At 40.9% G+C, this 18,359-nt stretch overlaps 1 long non-coding RNA gene across 3 annotated transcripts in view; it reads left to right on the top strand.

Moving 5' to 3' along the window:
• The window catches only part of LOC139076824 (uncharacterized), a 351,089-nt gene that overhangs the window by 772 nt on the left and 331,958 nt on the right, over positions 1-18,359 (top strand). For all 3 annotated transcript variants that reach the window (XR_011528811.1, XR_011528812.1, XR_011528813.1), the window contains exon 2: positions 11,940-12,019. This is a non-coding gene — a long non-coding RNA (uncharacterized lncRNA). The remainder of the gene's footprint in view (positions 1-11,939; positions 12,020-18,359) is intronic.

The following is an 18,359-nucleotide window of genomic DNA, read 5'->3' on the forward strand; positions in this document are numbered from 1 at the left end:
CCTAAAACAACTGTATCTTTATGTTCCCCAACCTTGTATGAACCAGGCCTGGCTTCTCTAAACACTTCTCTATTACAGTTTTAGGATGCTGGTGCTACTAACCCTTTCCTAGTGGCAAGAGTATAAGGATTACAGATAAAGACAGTGGAGCCAACTACTTTTGTTTAAATCATGAATCTGTTGATATACTCATGGATGTTTGACCTTGGGCAGGTTACTGCACACTGTGTGCCTGTTTCCTGATCTGTTAGGTAGGAATAGATAGTGAATAAATTTCATTTGTACCAATACAGGGCACAAGAAGTGAATCTGGTAAACATTTGTATCCATATCTGAGGAAAGTACCATACCACCTCTACAATTATCAGTAGAAATAGAAAGGTTAGAGCTGAACCTAGGGGAGCTGGATGGAGCTGGAAAAGACTAGGTTTGCCATTTGGGGCCTCCAGGAAGCAAACAGTGAGCTAGAGTTAAGAATGTGAAAAGGTCGGGGCCGGCCTGGTGGCACAGCGGTTAAGTTCCCACGTTCCGCTGCAGCGGCCCCGGGTTCGCTGGTTTGGATCCCAGGTGCCACGGACATGGCACCGCTTGGCACGCCATGCTGTGGTAGGCGTCCCACCTATAAAGTAGAGGAAGATGGGCACGGATGTTAGCTCAGGGCCAGGCTTCCTCAGCAAAACAGAGGAGGACTGGCAGTAGTTAGCTCAGGGCTAATCTTCCTCAGAAAAAAAAAAAAAAAAAAGAATGTGAAAAGGTGAAAGGAAGAGGGAGGAAACTGGATGGGGCAGGGGTAACTCCAGAGCAAGGAGGAAGAGTCCCACACAGAGATAAAATAGCTAGGCCCTTGTAACACAGTCTTGCTCAGTCATTAGCTGGAGCTTTTCCAAGAAGAGTATGGCCTTGACGCAAAACCTGAGATGGACCTGAAAATGTTAATGGTTGAAGGCTGTCACCTAACCACGCTCCTCACAGCTAGACAGAAAGCCTTTTCTTGAAGAGGTACCTGAGCAGCACATCTCTGTGTTGGTCATAGTCCACTCCTTGTACCATGTAGATCCACTGTCTGTACACATTCAGGGAACAGTTCCTCCAGGGTTCCAGTGGCCTCTCTTCCTGAAGAGAAACTTAGAGAAATTAGTGGGATAAAGTACAGTTCCCATTTTTGCCGTTGGTCTTGAGCCACAACTGAATTCATTGCATCTGTCTACTATTTATTCTAAATCCCCTTTACTCTCAGCTACCACCTCTGCTGGTCTCTGTGATTAAACTGGTGGTGTCAAAACCCCTAATTCCTGAGAAATTTGAGCCCCTGGTAATAATCTTCTCAGGCAGGTGTTGCTGCACTTTTCCATTTACAATCACTATTGGGCAAGGTAGAGGTGCCCAAATGGATCACCCAAGTACCACTTGTATTCTTACTTGCTCCCATTGTTTAACATTAAGCCTACCTTCTCCTGATGGTTAGAGTTAGCTTCTCCTGCCAGGACATTGGCTCCTCTTCTTGACTACTTGTCACTGAACTCAAGAGATCCCAAGTGCCCAGGAAGCAGATAAAGCTTAGTTCAGTGGGACCCTTGCTGTGTCCCCTAGCAAGAATTTACCACCTCTGGGGACTAGGACCTCTAGATCCACAAAGCTTGTTGTTGCAGGAATGGGGAAATGCTATGTCCCCAGTGGGTCACTGGGAATGATGGTAAATGCTGCTCTTCCTGTTTTAACCCATTGTTTCCTGGACCCATGTGTTGTTCCTATTGGGGACCCTGAGCCGTATCAGAGTCTCCTGCATTCTGGGGAACAGTTCCTCCTCCTTGCAGAGTATTGTCTCCTAGCAAGTGCTTGAACCTCACTCTCAGTGGGCCATTCCAGTGCTCTGTTAGGCAACCAGCTTTTGGGACATGCAGCACGTGATACAACCAGTGGAACCCATGATCATGGGCGCCCTCCTGCACCACCTTTGCTGTGAAGTGATTTTCCTCGTTGGATGCTATACTGTATTATATTCCATGCCTGTGGGTCAGGCATTGTGTGAGTCCCCAGATAGTGGTGCTGGATGAAGATTGATGGGTATGAAATGCAAATGCATACCCAAAATAAGTAATCTATTCCCATGAGATGGAACTGTTGCCCCTCCCAAGATGGAAAGGTCCCAATGTAGACAACTTTCCACCAAGTGACGACTTGATCTCCTAAAGGAGTGATGACATTGGGAGCTCAGCATTGGTTTCTCTTACTGTCAGGTTGAATCTTCACATGAGGCAGTAGTAGGTCAGCTCTGGTAAATGGGCTCTGTGCTGATGGACCCATGCATAGACTCTATTTTTGTTGCCATGACTACTTCATTCATGTGTCCAGTATGCCAGCACTGAGGTGGCCACTAACAAAGACAGGTTAACATCAACTAGCTGAGTAATTTTTTGTACTTGATTGTTTAGTGCTTCTTCTATAATGTGTACTTCTGGTGGGCATTGACATGTGATGAAAAGATCTTCACGCTTTTTGCCCACATCGATGTGTATATCTGCATACCTCTAACCCTCGAGACCTCCTTGTCTGTAATCTTCTAAATCTCTTTCTTTTCAGATATCTGACTAGCAAGCTAGGCTACTTGCCATTGCCTACTAGAGGGTTTATATTCTAAAGTGAGGCCACTTTTCCTTCCACACAAAGTAGATGACCAGGTGCACCACCCAAAGCTCTGCCCATTAGAAAGATTGTCCGTCTCCTCTGTCTTCATGACTGTTCCTGAGTAAGGCTTTGATGTAGCTACTGTCCAGTTTCAGCTTTCATCCGCATACTTAGCCAACCCATCTGTAAACTGAGCTCAACCGTTTTTAATTCTTTCAGCTTGTTGTTCGATACCCGACTCCCTACCCCATTTGGTCTTCAGTGTGAGCTGAGAGAGGGATATCAATGCAACTGTGATGGGTGACATCAAGATCTGCACTATCTGCTCGTGTAGATTACTCGTACCCCCTGGTCTTCCTTGTGCTTCATCCCAAATGTAATACTTTCATCTTATGATGAATTGTGACTGGGCCTACCCCAAATTTATGACATGGTAGGCTCAACAAGACATATTTCATTTTGTGTCACTTAGTGTCCCCATGGTCAAGCATTTCCTCCTTACCAGTAGGATGCCAAGAACTATTTTTCAAAAATTGTGCATCCTCGATCCAGGACCCCAGGAGCCTGAAATGTGATCCTCCTACAAAGATTTTCATAAATTCCATCCTGCATCTTTTTCTGAAACTGACAACTCTAACACCATAGGATTTGCCAGATCCACTAGCCCACGAGTCAAGCAAGGCTGCTTGTGCCACAGCTCAGACCTGCTGCAGAGCCCTTTCTTGTGCCAGGTTGCAAAGCTGGCAGGTTTTTATGGCACCTGGTATATGGGTCAGAAATATATTCCTAGGTGTGGGGTATGTTGCCTACAGAACCCAAAGCAGCCTCCTAGGCACTGTGCTATCTCCTTTCGTGTAGGGCATGCAAGAGGCAGCAGTTTGTCTTTCACTTTGAAGAGGATGTTCTAGCACTACCTAGAACCCTGGGCCCTTAAAACCTTTAATGAAGGGACAGATCCCTGATTCTTCTTAGGCTTCATTTCCTGCTCTGGAGCAGAAACCTCCAACATGCTAGCCACCTTGCTCAGCTACTTCTCGCTCAACTTCTTGCATGATGTTATTGATATAATGGATCTATATGATGTTCTACAGAATTTCCAGATGATCTACATCTCTTTGGACTATATTATGAAAGAGATAAGAGAGTTAACATAGCCCTGGGGCTAAAGTGGCCACGCATATTCTTGTCAGTTTATTTCATGTGGACATTAACAATTTCTAATTGTCTTTCTTGATTGGATAGAAAAGAATGGATTCTCCAAGTCACTGGCCACCTACTATGTATCTGAAGCCATATTATCCTGCTTTAGCAATGATACTATCCTTGGCATGGCAGCTGCAATTGGGGCTGCTACTTGGTTGAATTTATGGTAGCCTACAATCATTCTGCTAATTCTGGTTTCTGCAGGAGCCAGATGGTCAAACTACGTGGAGATGTGATAGGAAATATTACTCCTGTGTCTTTTATATCCTTAAGGGTATCATTAATCTCCACCATTTCCCTGGGATTGTGATATTGTTTTAGATTTACTCTCTCGGCCAGGAGGAGTTTCAAAGACTTCTAGTTGGCCTTCCCCCACTATGATAGCTCTTACTCCAAAGGCCAAGGACAATATATGGGTACCCCAACTGTGAAGTATGTCAGACCCGCTTATGTACTTAGGACTTGGTAAATGACCGCCGAGTTGACCTGTGAACTCAGTGGACCCGTTGTGAGCCAGACTCTGGTGGTAACTCCATTTATTACCTGGCCTCCATATGCCTTCATTCCAATAGGAGAGACATGATGTTGCTTCAGATCTTCAAGTATCAATGTCAACTCTGACCCTGTATTTAATAGTACTCAGAATATGTGGGTACTCCCCTTTGACCATACATTCCTGGTGTACGGTCATTCAGACAAGTGTGAGGAGTCCCTTTGGGGAAGGGCCAGGGGAATCATTAAAATATGTACTTGACATGGTCTTGCAGAGTGCTTCTTCCTGAGACCCAGCCAAATCTTCAGTTCCTGGTTTGAAAACTGGTACAGGTCCAGGAACTGGGCAAGAGATTGTGACTTTTTATTGGAGCAGCCACCCTTAGCCTTCTGCTCATCCATTCTGTCTTTTAATTATGCATGTTAAGCAACAATTTCATTGCTTCCCCGTGTATTTTGCCCCTAGTGACACTATGTTCTGTTAACCATCTTCACAACTCCCTCTGAGCTGCTGCTCTGACATTCTGGTCACTATGATAATTGTGAACCCCTAGCATCTGAGGGTTAAGTTTTGTTTCAGCTTCTAGTGCTTCAGGGCCCCACTATCCTCACTGCTATTAATGAGCCAAGTTCCATGGCAGCCTCTCCTATAGTCAGCCCTGACCTGTAAAGAGGAGCCAACACTGGACGTCTTTGTGATGCTGGTGCCCCTCTTACTAGCACATTCCTGTTGGCCTTGGGGAATGATATGTCCTCTGGGCCTTCCTCTGGAAAATAATTTTCTGGTAGGTTTTCTGGCCTCCATAATATATTCACTCCAGCATGTCCACTTTCCTGGCCTTTTTATTTCCTTTCTCCAGGGTCAACTATGACAATTCAGGCATTTCATTTTCCTCAGCATGAGCCATCACTTTCTGCAGGCATCTGGGAGTCACAATAGCAGCAAATTTGATCCACCCTCTCAGATCCTTTCCAGAGTGTTTAATCCTATATTCCAAGAGAGTGCCCCAAAACTCTTCTTATCTAGTATTATGTTCCAGTGCTCTCTACCAGTGAAAAATTTTAGTAGTTGCTCTACCACATTTTGTCAAGGACTAATTGTACCCTATATACCACCTGGGATGCAATGAGTGTATGACTTCTTCAACAGTCAGACAGTGAGAGATCCAGTATCAAAATCCCAACTTACTACTTGCTTTTTGGGGTCATTCTTTGTACCACTTTGTCTGTTGGGTCCTCTGAGAAGTGGACACTGAGATGGAGACAGGAGTATAAAAGGTTTGTTTGAGAGTAACACCTGTGAAAGGAAAAAGCGGGAAGCAAGATTGAGCAGGAAGTCAACAGACCACGATGCAGATCTGACAAAGTCTCTGAAACCCCAACAGAGAGGTCCAGAGTGAGGATGACCTGTTAGAAGAGTCTTGCATTGGGTGAAAGTGTATACCCTTGTAGCACGTCTTGCTTGGTCATTGGCTGGGGCCACCCCAAGAAGAGCATGACCTGAGCTTAAAAGTTGAGGCCAACATGAAGGAGTTGATAGCTGGAGGCCACAAGTCCTTTTTTGAAGAGGGATCTGAACATCTGAAGGGTTTATTTCTTTATCTGCCACAGTAGGTACTGGCACTAAAGAGATGCTAGAAATAATTAGATTTGTTTGGTATGCCATTCTGATGTTAATGGTACTGTAATAAATTGACCACAGAAATTTAGTCTCATTATTAAACAGATTTCTGCTTCCCTCTGAAGCTTTCCTGAGGCTCTAGCATAGGCAACAAGCTAGTGATTGTGTCTTCAAAAAAACCCAGTCTCAGAGCCCTGTGGAAAAGACTGCACCTGCTACTCTGAACTATGGGTAGTTCAGAGAACATAGTCTTGGGTACAATCTTCCAAAGTAACATTGATTAGGAAACTTTTAGATTGTACCAGTGGACCAAGTCAGGATTTCCAGGACTCTTTTCTGTCCAAAAGCAGGCATACTTCATCAAAGCTAACTGCTTGATCCAAGGCCTAGTGAAATAAGTATTAATTACAGTGGATTTAATAAACTAATGAGGGAAATTTTAATGTGGTCGTTTATTCAGCGTATTTTACTGTTCTGTTTTTCAAAGATGTGTTAGAGAGCCCTTCCTTTTTCTTCTGAAGCTATTTCAGATCTTCAGTTTAGTAAACTCTGCCTTTGGGAGCTGATTCTCACTGACATGTAAGAATTGAGAGACAAATATTTTTACTGAGTCTCCTTACTTTCAAAGCAATGTAACTTTTTATCAATAAGAATATTTCCTCCTTTTTTACCAGGGTGTAATTGGACAAAACAATTGTGCAACTAGGTTGTACCTGAAGTGTCAATTTGAGAATACTCATTTAATCATGTGTCAACAAGGGTTGACTTTGTATTTGGAGAGCAGCTCATGAATGGTACTAGCTGTTGACTTTAGCTGTGACGACCAGCCAGCTGAGTAATGACCATTGCCTTGGAGATCAGAGGACCTGAGAACACTGCGCTGATTTAAGGATCCTCACCAATCCCTTCTCCTGTAAAGGCCAGACGCCATCTTGGAGAGGAGGTTGGGGAGGGATGGATTTGGCATGCTAGAAGTTTTACCTAAATACCTGAGCGTTAGTTAAGTTTGTTTTTTTTAGGGGAGAAGGGCAGTACTAACCTGCAAGGGGATGTTTTAAAATGTATAAGGGCATATAAGGTTGTCACTGTGCCAAAAAAGGCTGCTACTGGTATTTTGTAGAAGAAGGAGGTAGGAATGAGGAAGTGACAGGGAGTGCTAAATGTCTGCAGAGCTCTGGGAAAAACGGTCCCACTCAGCATGCCACTTGAGTTATCATGAGAAATACAGAAAGGGGTTGTTTGAATCATACTATCCATCTGGGTTTGGAGGAGTGGCTTAACGTTTTGTTGTTTTCCCCCCCATACAACCCAGTGGGTATGGCTCTTGAGGAAGACATAGTTTAAATCAAATAAAAAATTACTTTTGCTTCCCATATCCAATTTGTAATGTGATTGGTCTTGTTATAGCTATCCTTAAAAACGTAGCTAATCCAAATGCAAAATAATTGTAGCCATGTTTTTAAAAGCTAGGAGTATAGATTCCTGGAAAAAAATGAAAGGTATTCTTTAATTGATTTTCGTTAAGATAAATTTTTGTCCTGGGTGCCTTCATCTCAGATGATCATGTTAGTCACACTGAAAAGCTAAAGCTTTGACCCACTATTGTGTGACTCAATTCATATCATATTTTGAACATTTTAATGAGCCTCCGGTGCTTATGTAACCCACATGTAATAATTTAAAAGGGCTCTTGGAACTATTTCTGACAGTTTCTGTGAAAACACTGTAATTGGGGTGGCCAGCAGCTTTTAACTGCCACCAGGGATGTTTTGATATGGCAGGTGGGTGGGAACAAAAACAAAAAATCCACTGAAGAAGAAGGTTCTCTTGTACCCCCCCAGTCCATCCCCTGCCTGTGTTTATCTTTCTGATGATATTTCCGGAAAGCTGTTCTTTTCAGACAAATGTTAAAGTTTCCAGAAGGCAAATGGTGCCTTTTCTGTAAGTAAAAGCAGAAGGAGGAAACAACAGTTTACAGGAGAAAGAAGGTGGAGATGAAGAGGAAAATGGAGTCTAAGAGTAGAGAAGAGCAAAAAAGAGCATAAAAGTAGTGAAAAAAGAGAAAGTAGAGAAACAGAGAAATACATGAAATGGTAACAAGAATGGATATTTCTGAGTCATAATCCAACAGGAATTATCCATAATGACCTTATGGTACAAGCAAGAGGACAAAGAATCTTTCTTTACTACAAGAGAAGGACTTGATGATGGTGGGTGCTGTGTGCTAGAATCTCAGCATTATCCAGGTCATTGGGAAGCAGGAGGGAGCATGCTAGGCCTGGCTGCAAATAGTGGCCTCAGTGAGGGAAGCAGAGAGATGAATCCCAAGTCCTAGGGAACAGTAGAGCATGCTGGCTAAAACAAGGTATCCAGAGCCAGATCATCTAAGTTTAAATTTACCAGCTGTATTATTTATTGTCACATAACAAATTACTCTAAAGCTTGGTACTTAAAGTAATATTTGTTCCCTCACATTTTCCATGAGTCAGGAATCAGGTGCAGCTTAGTTAGGTTCTCTGGCTCAGGGTCTCTCACAGGCTGCAATCAAGGTGTCAGCCAGGGCTGCAGTCATCTCAAAGCTCAACTGGGAGAGGATCCGCTTCCAGACGCATTCATGTGGTTGGTGGCAGGCCTCGGGACCTCGCTGTCTGTTGGCTGGAGACATCAGTCCCTTGCCACTGATGTGGACCTGTCCCCACGGCAGCTCACAATATGATGGCTGGCTTCCATCAGAGTGAACAAGTGAGAAAGGGTGAGAGAGGGCACAGCCTAATCTCAAAAATGATGTCTCATTTTTTTTTTTGTCATATTCCTGTTGTTAAATCAAGTCGCTAGGGTCATCCCACACTCAGGGGGAGGGGAAGGCCCATGGTTGTGAATGCCAGGAGGTCATATCAGAGGCTGCTTCATCACATCACCTAGGTAACCCAACCTGCCAAGCCTGTTTCCTTCACTCTAGAATGAGGATAAATAATAGCCTTTACAACATTAAGCAACACAATAAACAAATTCTAGTTGTTTACGGATGAGCTAAGATGTTGTATGTAGGATGCTGAACATGGTACCACAGAATAATATTTTTGAAATATTGACCATTTTTTCCTCCTAGGGATCTTCTTTTCCTTTCCCCCATGCAAGCAGTTTGTTTCCTTGGCTCCTTTATCAGGAAAGAGATGTGGCAGAATGAGAAGCTGAGGGCCTTCTGGTCTTCCTGGTTTGGTTTCCAAAAGCCTAGATCCATATGGAAACGGAAAGTTTGAAGTGAGGACCAAATATATGAGAAAAACAGGAAGGAAAAAGCAGGTCCCAGAAGGAAGAGTGGAGAGTGCCTCCCAATTAAATCAGGCTTAAATTATTCTTTGTTTCCTAATTCTTTTGAATAAGCAATTTGGTGAAAATTATGAACATTTGAATAAACAATTTGGTGAAGAAAATGACTGGACTGTATTCTGAAGAGGGAAGGGCCACAGTCTCTCCGTCCTGGGCATGTGTTTTGTAATCCTGGCATTAAGTAGAATGAAAGTGCCCTGAAAAAGCAGTGATGCGTACTCCACTGCTTGAAGTTTATGTTTGTATCGAGTTAAAATTTAATACCACTTTGTAGTGTTTTAAAAGTCTCATATCCGTAGTCAGCAAATTAGTTAACGTTATCTTAGAATACTACAAATATTCTGTCAAACACTCAGAGCTTTGCCAGGAAAAATGCTGACTGGATGGCTTAAGAGTCAGTGTTCAATATATTGGGACATTTAGGAATAAAAGAAATAAAGGCCATTTCTCATGTTTGTGTGTCTTATCAGTAGCTAAGAATTGTTACTAAACACAGGTCACAGTAAGAGGCACCATGAGGAATATGAAGTTTAGGAAATTGTTCTCTCCTTTCAAATTTTCTGTATAGTTGAGAGTTTTTGTGAAAGCTGATTTTTTTTTTCCTATCTACCTGAGAGCTTCTGTGAAAGGCCTGATTTGACATAGTGTCTTTTATCAGATTTCCCTCTTGATTTCTGAAAATCCACAGGTCCTTGTTCCACAAACTTGTCCCAAGAGACAGGATATCATAGCGGTTAAGGTGACTGGCCCTAAGGCAAAGGTGACTGCCAGAATTTGTGCCTTCACTCTGCCACTAACTAGCTGTTTGATCTTGATCAAGTTACTTAGCATTTCTGTACCTCAGTTTTCCCACCTATAAAGCAGGAATGATAATATTACTTATATGGTTGTTGTGAGAATGAAATGAGATAATCTGTGAAAATACTTAGAACCTATTAGTTCTGTGTCTGACTTAATAAATATGTGCATTATTAGCTAGTTGTACCTCACTTTTCTCCACAAAATCACTGCTTCAGCCTTTTCTGCTTATCACTGTCTTATAAACACTCCATCTAGTTGCTGTTCCCTTCGCGTTCTAGTTATGCCCTAAAGACAGACATGGCTCCCAACTTTAATTGCCCAAAGCACAGCTGTGCCATTTTATAAAACTTTACTGAAGCATACAAAAGATGATGCTGCAATTCAGAGAAGGAAAACCTGAGACGAAGCATCAGGCGCCATTTCCTGTAGACTCTGTTAGTCATGCCCTTCCAGAGGGCCTCCTTGGCTGGCCATCTCCGTCCTTGCCTCTGACTTGCTGCCATGGTCCAGGGCTTGACTCATTTCCCCCAGATAAATGTCCCCTCACTCTGGCCCTCCCTCTCAGGGTCCAGGGCCCCCACCTACTCTGTCTCCAACTTTCTCAAGAAAAAGCAAAAACCGTCCAACATCATCATCATCTCTGCAGAGATATCACATGCTCACAAGGAAAAGAGAGCAGGCTCCTTTCTCGTTGTCTTAAGCATCTCCATTCCCACTTTCTCCTTTGCTTTGCATAAACAAAAGGCCCATAAAAATTTATTTTACTGAAAAGCTATCTTTCCCCAAATATAAATTTTCTGCCACCCCTAGAACGATAGGCACAAATTTGAGTCTGACTTTATCTATGCCAAGCTCCATCCAAAAAAATCTGTTCATAGTCTCTAACACAATTACTCAATATTTTCAGTACAGAGGAAAGTGAAGATATTGAATCAAAATGATCAGGTTGCTAGTGTGGGCAATTGCAGTTCATTTCTGGAGACGCTTTAATAAACTATGTACAGGGCTGCCCAACAGAAATGTAATGCAAGCCACATGTGTAATTTTAAATTTTCTAGTAAGTAAAGTAAAAAAAGAAAATAAACTTAATTTTGATATTTCATTTAACAAACTATGTCTAAAATATTATATTTTCAACATATAATCAATAAAAAATACTAATGAGATATTTACCCTTCTTTTTCATAGTACGTCTTTGAAGTCCAGTGTGTATTCTACACTTAAAGTGCATATCTGTTTGGACCAGCTACATTTCAAGTGCTCAGTAGCTACATTTGCTAGTAGCTAATATTGGACAACATAGAGAACATTCCTTGGAACTGCCCCTCACAGGACGATATGGTCCTTCATTGACTGGGAGCGGCTCCTGGGGGAGTTAACCACTTCTGGCAAGCCTGGCATTCCAGCTGAGCTTGCTCCTACAGCCAGAGAAAGGCCTCAGGCAGAGAGATAACAATGCTTACCTTACAAAGCCATTAGGGGAACAGTCCACCAAGGTGCAGGTGACCTCTGTAGAGGCCAAGGCATATGGGCAGAGCAGCGACAGCATTCACTACAACCACCTAAAACAGTAGCTGGCACCATTCTATTCAAGACTAGCTGAAAATGGGGAGACTAGTTACGAAATTAGGACAGTGTATCAGGAAGATTACTAAACAAATGTTCTGTTTTCTCCTAAAAAAAGAAGCAGTTCTTTGCTCATATATGTGAAATGGTCATGTACTGAGTTTGTTTTCCCTATTTTCTATGTCCCCCATATCAAGCCTGCAGATAGAGAACCCCCCTTGCCTCTGGAAAGTTGGTGATAGGTCTGGAAATAGAAGCCACTTGTCCTAAGACTTTGCTTTCTTTTGTTTTCTGAAAGCAGGCGCCTCTGGAGGGGAGTATGCTGTAATGCAGGGGAAGAGAGACTGACACAGTGACAGAGAGAAAGTTGCAGGGACAAAGGTGGGTGAGTCTGTGAGCAGGGGGAACTTGGGCCCCATTCAATGGTTGTGCCTTGGCGTGGGGGAGAGGTAAGATGACAAGACTGCAAGAAGAATGATTGCTTTTACACTTAAGGTGATGGGACCCCAAGTTAGCAAAGATTTCATTGTCTTTAAAAGCCTGGCGCAGAAGTGGCAGTCCTCGTGAGTCAGGTACCGATGTGCATCTCTGCCGTGATCTGTGTGGAGCAAAGATCGGATGGGGCCTCCCTGGAGATATTGCTCTGGGCGAGACTCCTGTACAAATTTACTCCTATAAATTTACAATCATTTTTTTTCTGGACTAGTTATTTAACAGTGTCAATGTTATCTCTAAATAGCTTTCAGGAGATTTTTTGGAAGTATGAGCAGGATCTTTTTGAATGCCAGGTTTCATGAAATGAGTACAAAATTTTCCCTTTTCACACACCAGGGTGTATCTGTTTTTCTGGCTTCCTGTAAAAAAAGAGCATTTATATCTCAAATAGTTGATATTCTTTATCCATGCATATATTTATATGAAATTGTACACTCCAGAAATAACACCTGGAGGCAGTAGCCAAATAATGCATGAATTTTAAACAAATTGAGTGAATATTTTAATAGAAACTTTGTTATTGCTGCTATTTATAGATTGTGATATTTTATTTTACTTTAATTTTAAATACACATATTTTCAGGCTTACAGAAAATTTTCAGGAGTAGTACAACAAATTCTTGTATACCCTTAAGCAAGATTTCTCAAATTTAACGTTTTGCCACATTTACTTTATCGTTGTCTTTCTCTCCCCGCATGCATGCACACGTGCACACACGCACGCCTTCTCTCTTTCTCATATATATAAGAATCATTTGAGAGGAAGCTGTAAAAATGATGTCTCTTTACCTTAAATACTTTAGCATTTATTTTCTAACAATAAGGACATTCTTTTATATAACCACAGCACGGTTAAAATCAGGAAATTAACATTCACAAAATACTACCATCTAATCTACAGACCTTATGCAAATGTTGCCAATTTCCCAGTCTTTGATGGCAAAAGGAAGACCTAGATCACACGTTGCTTTCAGTCATAAGACAAACCTTGGTTTAGAAAAGCTGTTGAACAGTTCTTAAGTAGGCTTCAGGTCAGGCTTAATCTAGACATTTGTAAAGTCTTTAGTCTCTTTTAGTCCAGAACAGTTCCTCATTTTTGTTTTTTCCTTTTATAACATTGACATTTTGGGAGAGTATAGGCCTGTTATTTTGTAGAATACCTTTCAATTTGGATTTATCTGATGTTTTGTCTTGATTAGATTCAAGTTATGTGTGCATTTTGGTAGGAATGCCACAATAGTGATGATGTATTTTTTTCTCAGTGCATCATGTCAGAAGGCACATGATGTCAATTTCATTGAGAAAACCTTATTATGAAATAAATATCAGCTGAACTAAATCTATCTAGTGACATAGTTGATTTACATTATGGTGCAGTTTTTTTTATATTGCCCTTAGTTGCTAACAAACAGTTCACATGCTTGTAGCATGCATTTGTTGATTATATTCCCCGTGTCCATTTCTCAACTTGTCTCTGTCACATAGCCTTTCATTTTCATTTTGGGGTTGCACCTCAACCTAGGGAAACCAACACCATCCCCTCACTCTACCAGAGGAGCATATGATCAAGCTTAGGTCAATAAAAGCATTGCATCCCTCTAGAGTCAGTATTGTTACAAGGATGGGGTATGACCAAGGCAGTCTGATTATAGTGAATCTTGAGACTTCTGTTGGGAATGCTGGGGCAAAGATGCTGTTTCCTTCTGGACAACATGACAGGAATGTGAAGTCTGAAATTACTGCAGCCATTGTTCTATGGGGGCCAACCTGAGATCTAAGCTGGCCAGTGAAGGAGGGAACAGTTGAACAAACTGAAGAGAAAAGATACACTATTGACTTTACAAATGTCTAGATTAAGCCTGACCTGAAGCCTACTTAAGAACTGTTCAACAGCTTTTCTAAACCAAGGTTTGTCTTATCCGCTATGGGAGGAAACATGTAAGATGATCTTTAGTTGTGAGGGATGCTCTTGTTGGTAGGCTATTGCTCCAGGCATGTTTCCTAAAGCTAGGGATGGTAAATATTTTGTGGTGTAAAGAATAGTTGTGAATAATAAAGAATTGTTCCTACCAAAATGCCAGTAGCAGTACCATTTCCCCAAGTGAGAAACATGTTCAATTTTTAGGTTTGGATTGGAATTTTTACTTATTTTGAACTGAAGATTCTCTGCCTTGCAGGGATACTATTCAGGGGGTATGCATGGGTACCTCTGGACAGTGGATTTATAACCAGCATCTGTGTTCATGGTTAGGGCTCATTCTATCCCAGTCGTTAAATGTTTTGCATATTACCCCTGCCACCAGACCCAGAAATCTCTGCTCTAGGTCTGCTATGTCTGGGGTGAGTCTTAGTGCTGAGCTTTAGTATTTCCAATGCCCCCTTCCCCAAATCTTAATTGTATCTGCAAAGTCCACATGAGGGCACTTCTATCTTGGTTTCCTGATTTTGCACTCCAACCACTCTTATTACTGGCTTGAACTCCATCCCCTTGGCAGGGATTCCTAGGCCCTTCCTAGACCCTTGGCAATTTCCTCTTCCCAGAAACTGGAGCTCACTCGCTGATGTCATGTCAACAATTGGAGGACTGTTTTGACCAGGCATCCAGGGAGTACTGCATTTTGCCTGTCTCTCAAAAATGCTCACAGAAGGCATTATTGCAGCTGTGCCAAACCACCCGCTGAGCTCCCTTGGGTAATGCTATCATGACTGACTGAAAGCTTCTCGAACTCCTCTGGGTACCGGGATTTGGCCTGCTGACTGCCTCCCACTGGAAGACCTATTCCTGCAGTGCGCTTTACTCCTCCTCACTCCAGCGTCACCCTGCCTCTTCGGTCTCCACCTCACCATGTCTGAACCTCCCGGGTAATGACAGTCTCCTCAGGGATTAACTAGGACTTTCCGCCCTCTACAAGCTGTAATCATCATCGTGTTATTCTTCAGAGATAAAGAACCAAAGAGATTCTTGGGTGGTAATGGGTGCTAGTAGTATATTAAACTATGAACTGAAGATTTAAGACGATTAGCCAGTTAGAGGAATTTACATTTAAAAATTAATGGAGGAAAAAGAGGTGAGGTTTACTTTGTTTATAGTTACTAAAATTAGCTTCTTATATTGATTTTGACCCTGGACGAGGGGTTCCTAAATATTTGATGAGGAGGGGTTGCTTTCATTCTAAAGTATTTTTTTGAGCTTTATAGAGGTATAATTAACAAGTAAAATTATTATATTTAAAATATAACTTGATGATTTGATATACACATACGCTGTCAAAGGATTCTCCCCATCGAGTTAATTAACGCATCCAGCACCTCACATATTGACTTTTTTTTTTGATGACAGCATCTAAGTTCTAGTCTCTTAGCAAATTCCAGTTATACAAGACAATTTTATCAGCTGTAGTCACAATGTTATACATTAGATCCTCAGAGCTTATTCATCTTATAACTGAAAGTTTGTACTTTTTACCACCCTCTCCCTATTTCCTCTACCCCTCAGCCCCTGACAACCACTTTTCTACTATCTCTATCTGTGAGTTTGATTTTTTTATATTCCACATATAAGTGATATTATGTAGTATTTGTCTTTCTCTGTCTGGCTTATTTTACTTAGTGTAATGCCCTCCTGGTTCATCTATACTGTCACATATGGCAAGATTTCCTTCTTTTTTAAGGTTGAATAATATTCCATTGTATACTTATGCCACATTGTCTTTATCATTCATCTGTTGATGGACATTTGGGTTGTTTCCATGCCTTGGCTGTTATGAATAATGCTGCAATGAACCTGAAAGTAAAGATATCTCTTTGAGATAAGGGTTTTGTTCCTTTGCTGGATCATATGGTAGTTCTATTTTTAATTTTTTGAGGAACCTGCATGCTGTTTTCCATAGTGGCTGTACCAGTTTTCATTCCTATCAACAGTGCACAAGGGTTCTCTTCTCACCACATCTTTGTCAGCATTTGTTATCTCTTGTGCTTTTGATAATGGCATCCTAACAAGTGTGAGATGATGTCTCATTCTGGTTTTAATTTGCATTCCCCTGATGATTAGTGATGTTGAGCATCTTTTCATATACCTTTTGGCCATCTCTATATCTTCTTTGGAAAAATGTTTATTCAGGTCCTTTGCCCATTTTTTAATTGGGCTATTTGTTGTATTGCTGTTGAGTTGCATGAGTTCCTTGTAACTCCTTATTGGCCATGTTGTTTGCAAATATTTTCTCCCATTCTGTAGGTTGCCTTTTGATTTGTTGATGGTTTCCTTTGTTGTGCAGAAGCTCTTTAGTTTGATTTAGTCCCACTTGTTTATTTTTGCTTTTGGTGTCAAATCCAAAAAGCCTTTGTCAAGTCCAAAGTACAGAAGCTTACTGCCTATATTTCCTTCTAGGAGCTTTATGATTTCAGGTCTTATATTCAAGTCTTTAATTCATTTTGAGTTGATTTTTGGGTATGATGTAAAATAGGGATCCAGGTTCATTCATTTACATGTGGCTATCCAGTTTTCCCAACACCTTTTATTGAATAAACTATCCTTTCCTCATTGTACATTCTTGGCTTTTTTGTCTTAAATTAATTGGCCATATATGCAGTGGTTTATTTCTGGACTTTCTGTTCTGTTCTATTGATCTATATGTCTTTTTTATGCCAATACCATACTGTTTTGATTACTATAGCTTTATAGTATAGTTTGAAGTCAAGAAGTGTGATGCCTCCAACAGTGTGATACCTCAAGGTGATTTGGCTATTCAGGGTCTTTGGTGGTTCCACACAAGTTTTAGGATTTTTTTTTTTCAATTTCTGTGAAAAATTCCATTGGAATTTTGATAGGGATTGCATTGAATCTTTTGATTGCTTTGAGTAGTATTGACTTTTTAACAATATTAACTCTTCCAGCCCTTGAACATTGAATATCTTTCCATTTATTTGTGTCTTCTTCAATTTCTTTCATCAGTGTCTTAAAATTTTCAGTGTATAGATCTTTCACCTCTTTGGTTAAATTTATTCCTAAATATTTTATTCTTTTTGATGCTATTGTAAATTAGAATGTTTTCTTAATTTCTCTTTCAGACAGAGGTGTATAGAAATGAAACTTGGGCCGGCCCAGTGGCACAACAATTCGGATCCCGGGTGTGGACTTGACACTGCTTGGCAAAATGCCATGCTGTGGTAGGCTTCCCACATATAAAGTAGAGGAAGATGGGCATGGATGTTAGCTCAGGGCCAGTCTTCCTCAGCAAAAAGAGGAGGATTGGCAGCAGATGTTAGTGCAGGGCTAATCTTCCTCAAAAAAAAAAAAAAAGAAATGAAACTTATTTTTGTATATTCATTTTGTAGCCTGTAACTTTACTAAATTTGTTTATAGTTCCAACAGGTTTCTGATGGAGTCTTTAGGATTTTCTCTATATAATTTCCTGTCATCTGCAAATAGAGACAATTTTACTTCTTCTTTTCGGATTTGGATGCCTTTTATTTCTTTTTCTTACCTAATTGCTCTGGCTAGTACTTCCAGTACTATGTTGAACAAAAGTGGTGAGAGTGGGCATCTTTATCTTGGTCCTGATCTTAGAGGGAAAGTTTTCAGGATTTTACTGTTGAATATGATGTTAGCTATAGGCCTGTTGTATACGCCTTTATTATGTTGAGGTATGTTCCTTCTATACCCAGTTTGTTGAGAGTTTATCATGAAAGGATGTTGAATTTTGTCAAATGCTTATTCTGCATTTATTGAGACAATTATATGATTTTTATCCTTCATTTTGTTAATGTGGTGTATCACATTGATTGATTTGTGGATGTTGAACCATCCTTACATCCCTGGAATTAATCCCACTTGATCATGGTATATGATCCTTTGAATTTGTTTTGTTGATATTTTGCTAGGATTTTTCTCTATGTTCATCAGGGATGTTGGGCAGTAATTTTCTTTTCTTGTACTGTCCTTGTCTGGTTTTCGTATCAGGGTAATGCTGGCCTCATAAAATGAGCTTGAAAGTGTTCCCTCCTCTCCTGTTTTTTTGGAAGAATTTGAAAGGAGTTGGTATTATTTTTTAAAAAAAAACATTTGGTAGAATTCACCAGTGAAGCCATCTGGTGCTGGACTTTTCTTTCTTGGGAAGTTTTTGATTACTGATTCAGTCTTGTTACTAGTAATCCATCTGTTCAGATTTTCTATTTCTTCATGATTCAGTCTTGATAGGTTGTATGTTTCTGGGAATTCATCCATTTC

This window comes from Equus przewalskii, chromosome 17 (assembly GCF_037783145.1).
Source record: "Equus przewalskii isolate Varuska chromosome 17, EquPr2, whole genome shotgun sequence".
Taxonomy (NCBI): domain Eukaryota; kingdom Metazoa; phylum Chordata; class Mammalia; order Perissodactyla; family Equidae; genus Equus; species Equus przewalskii.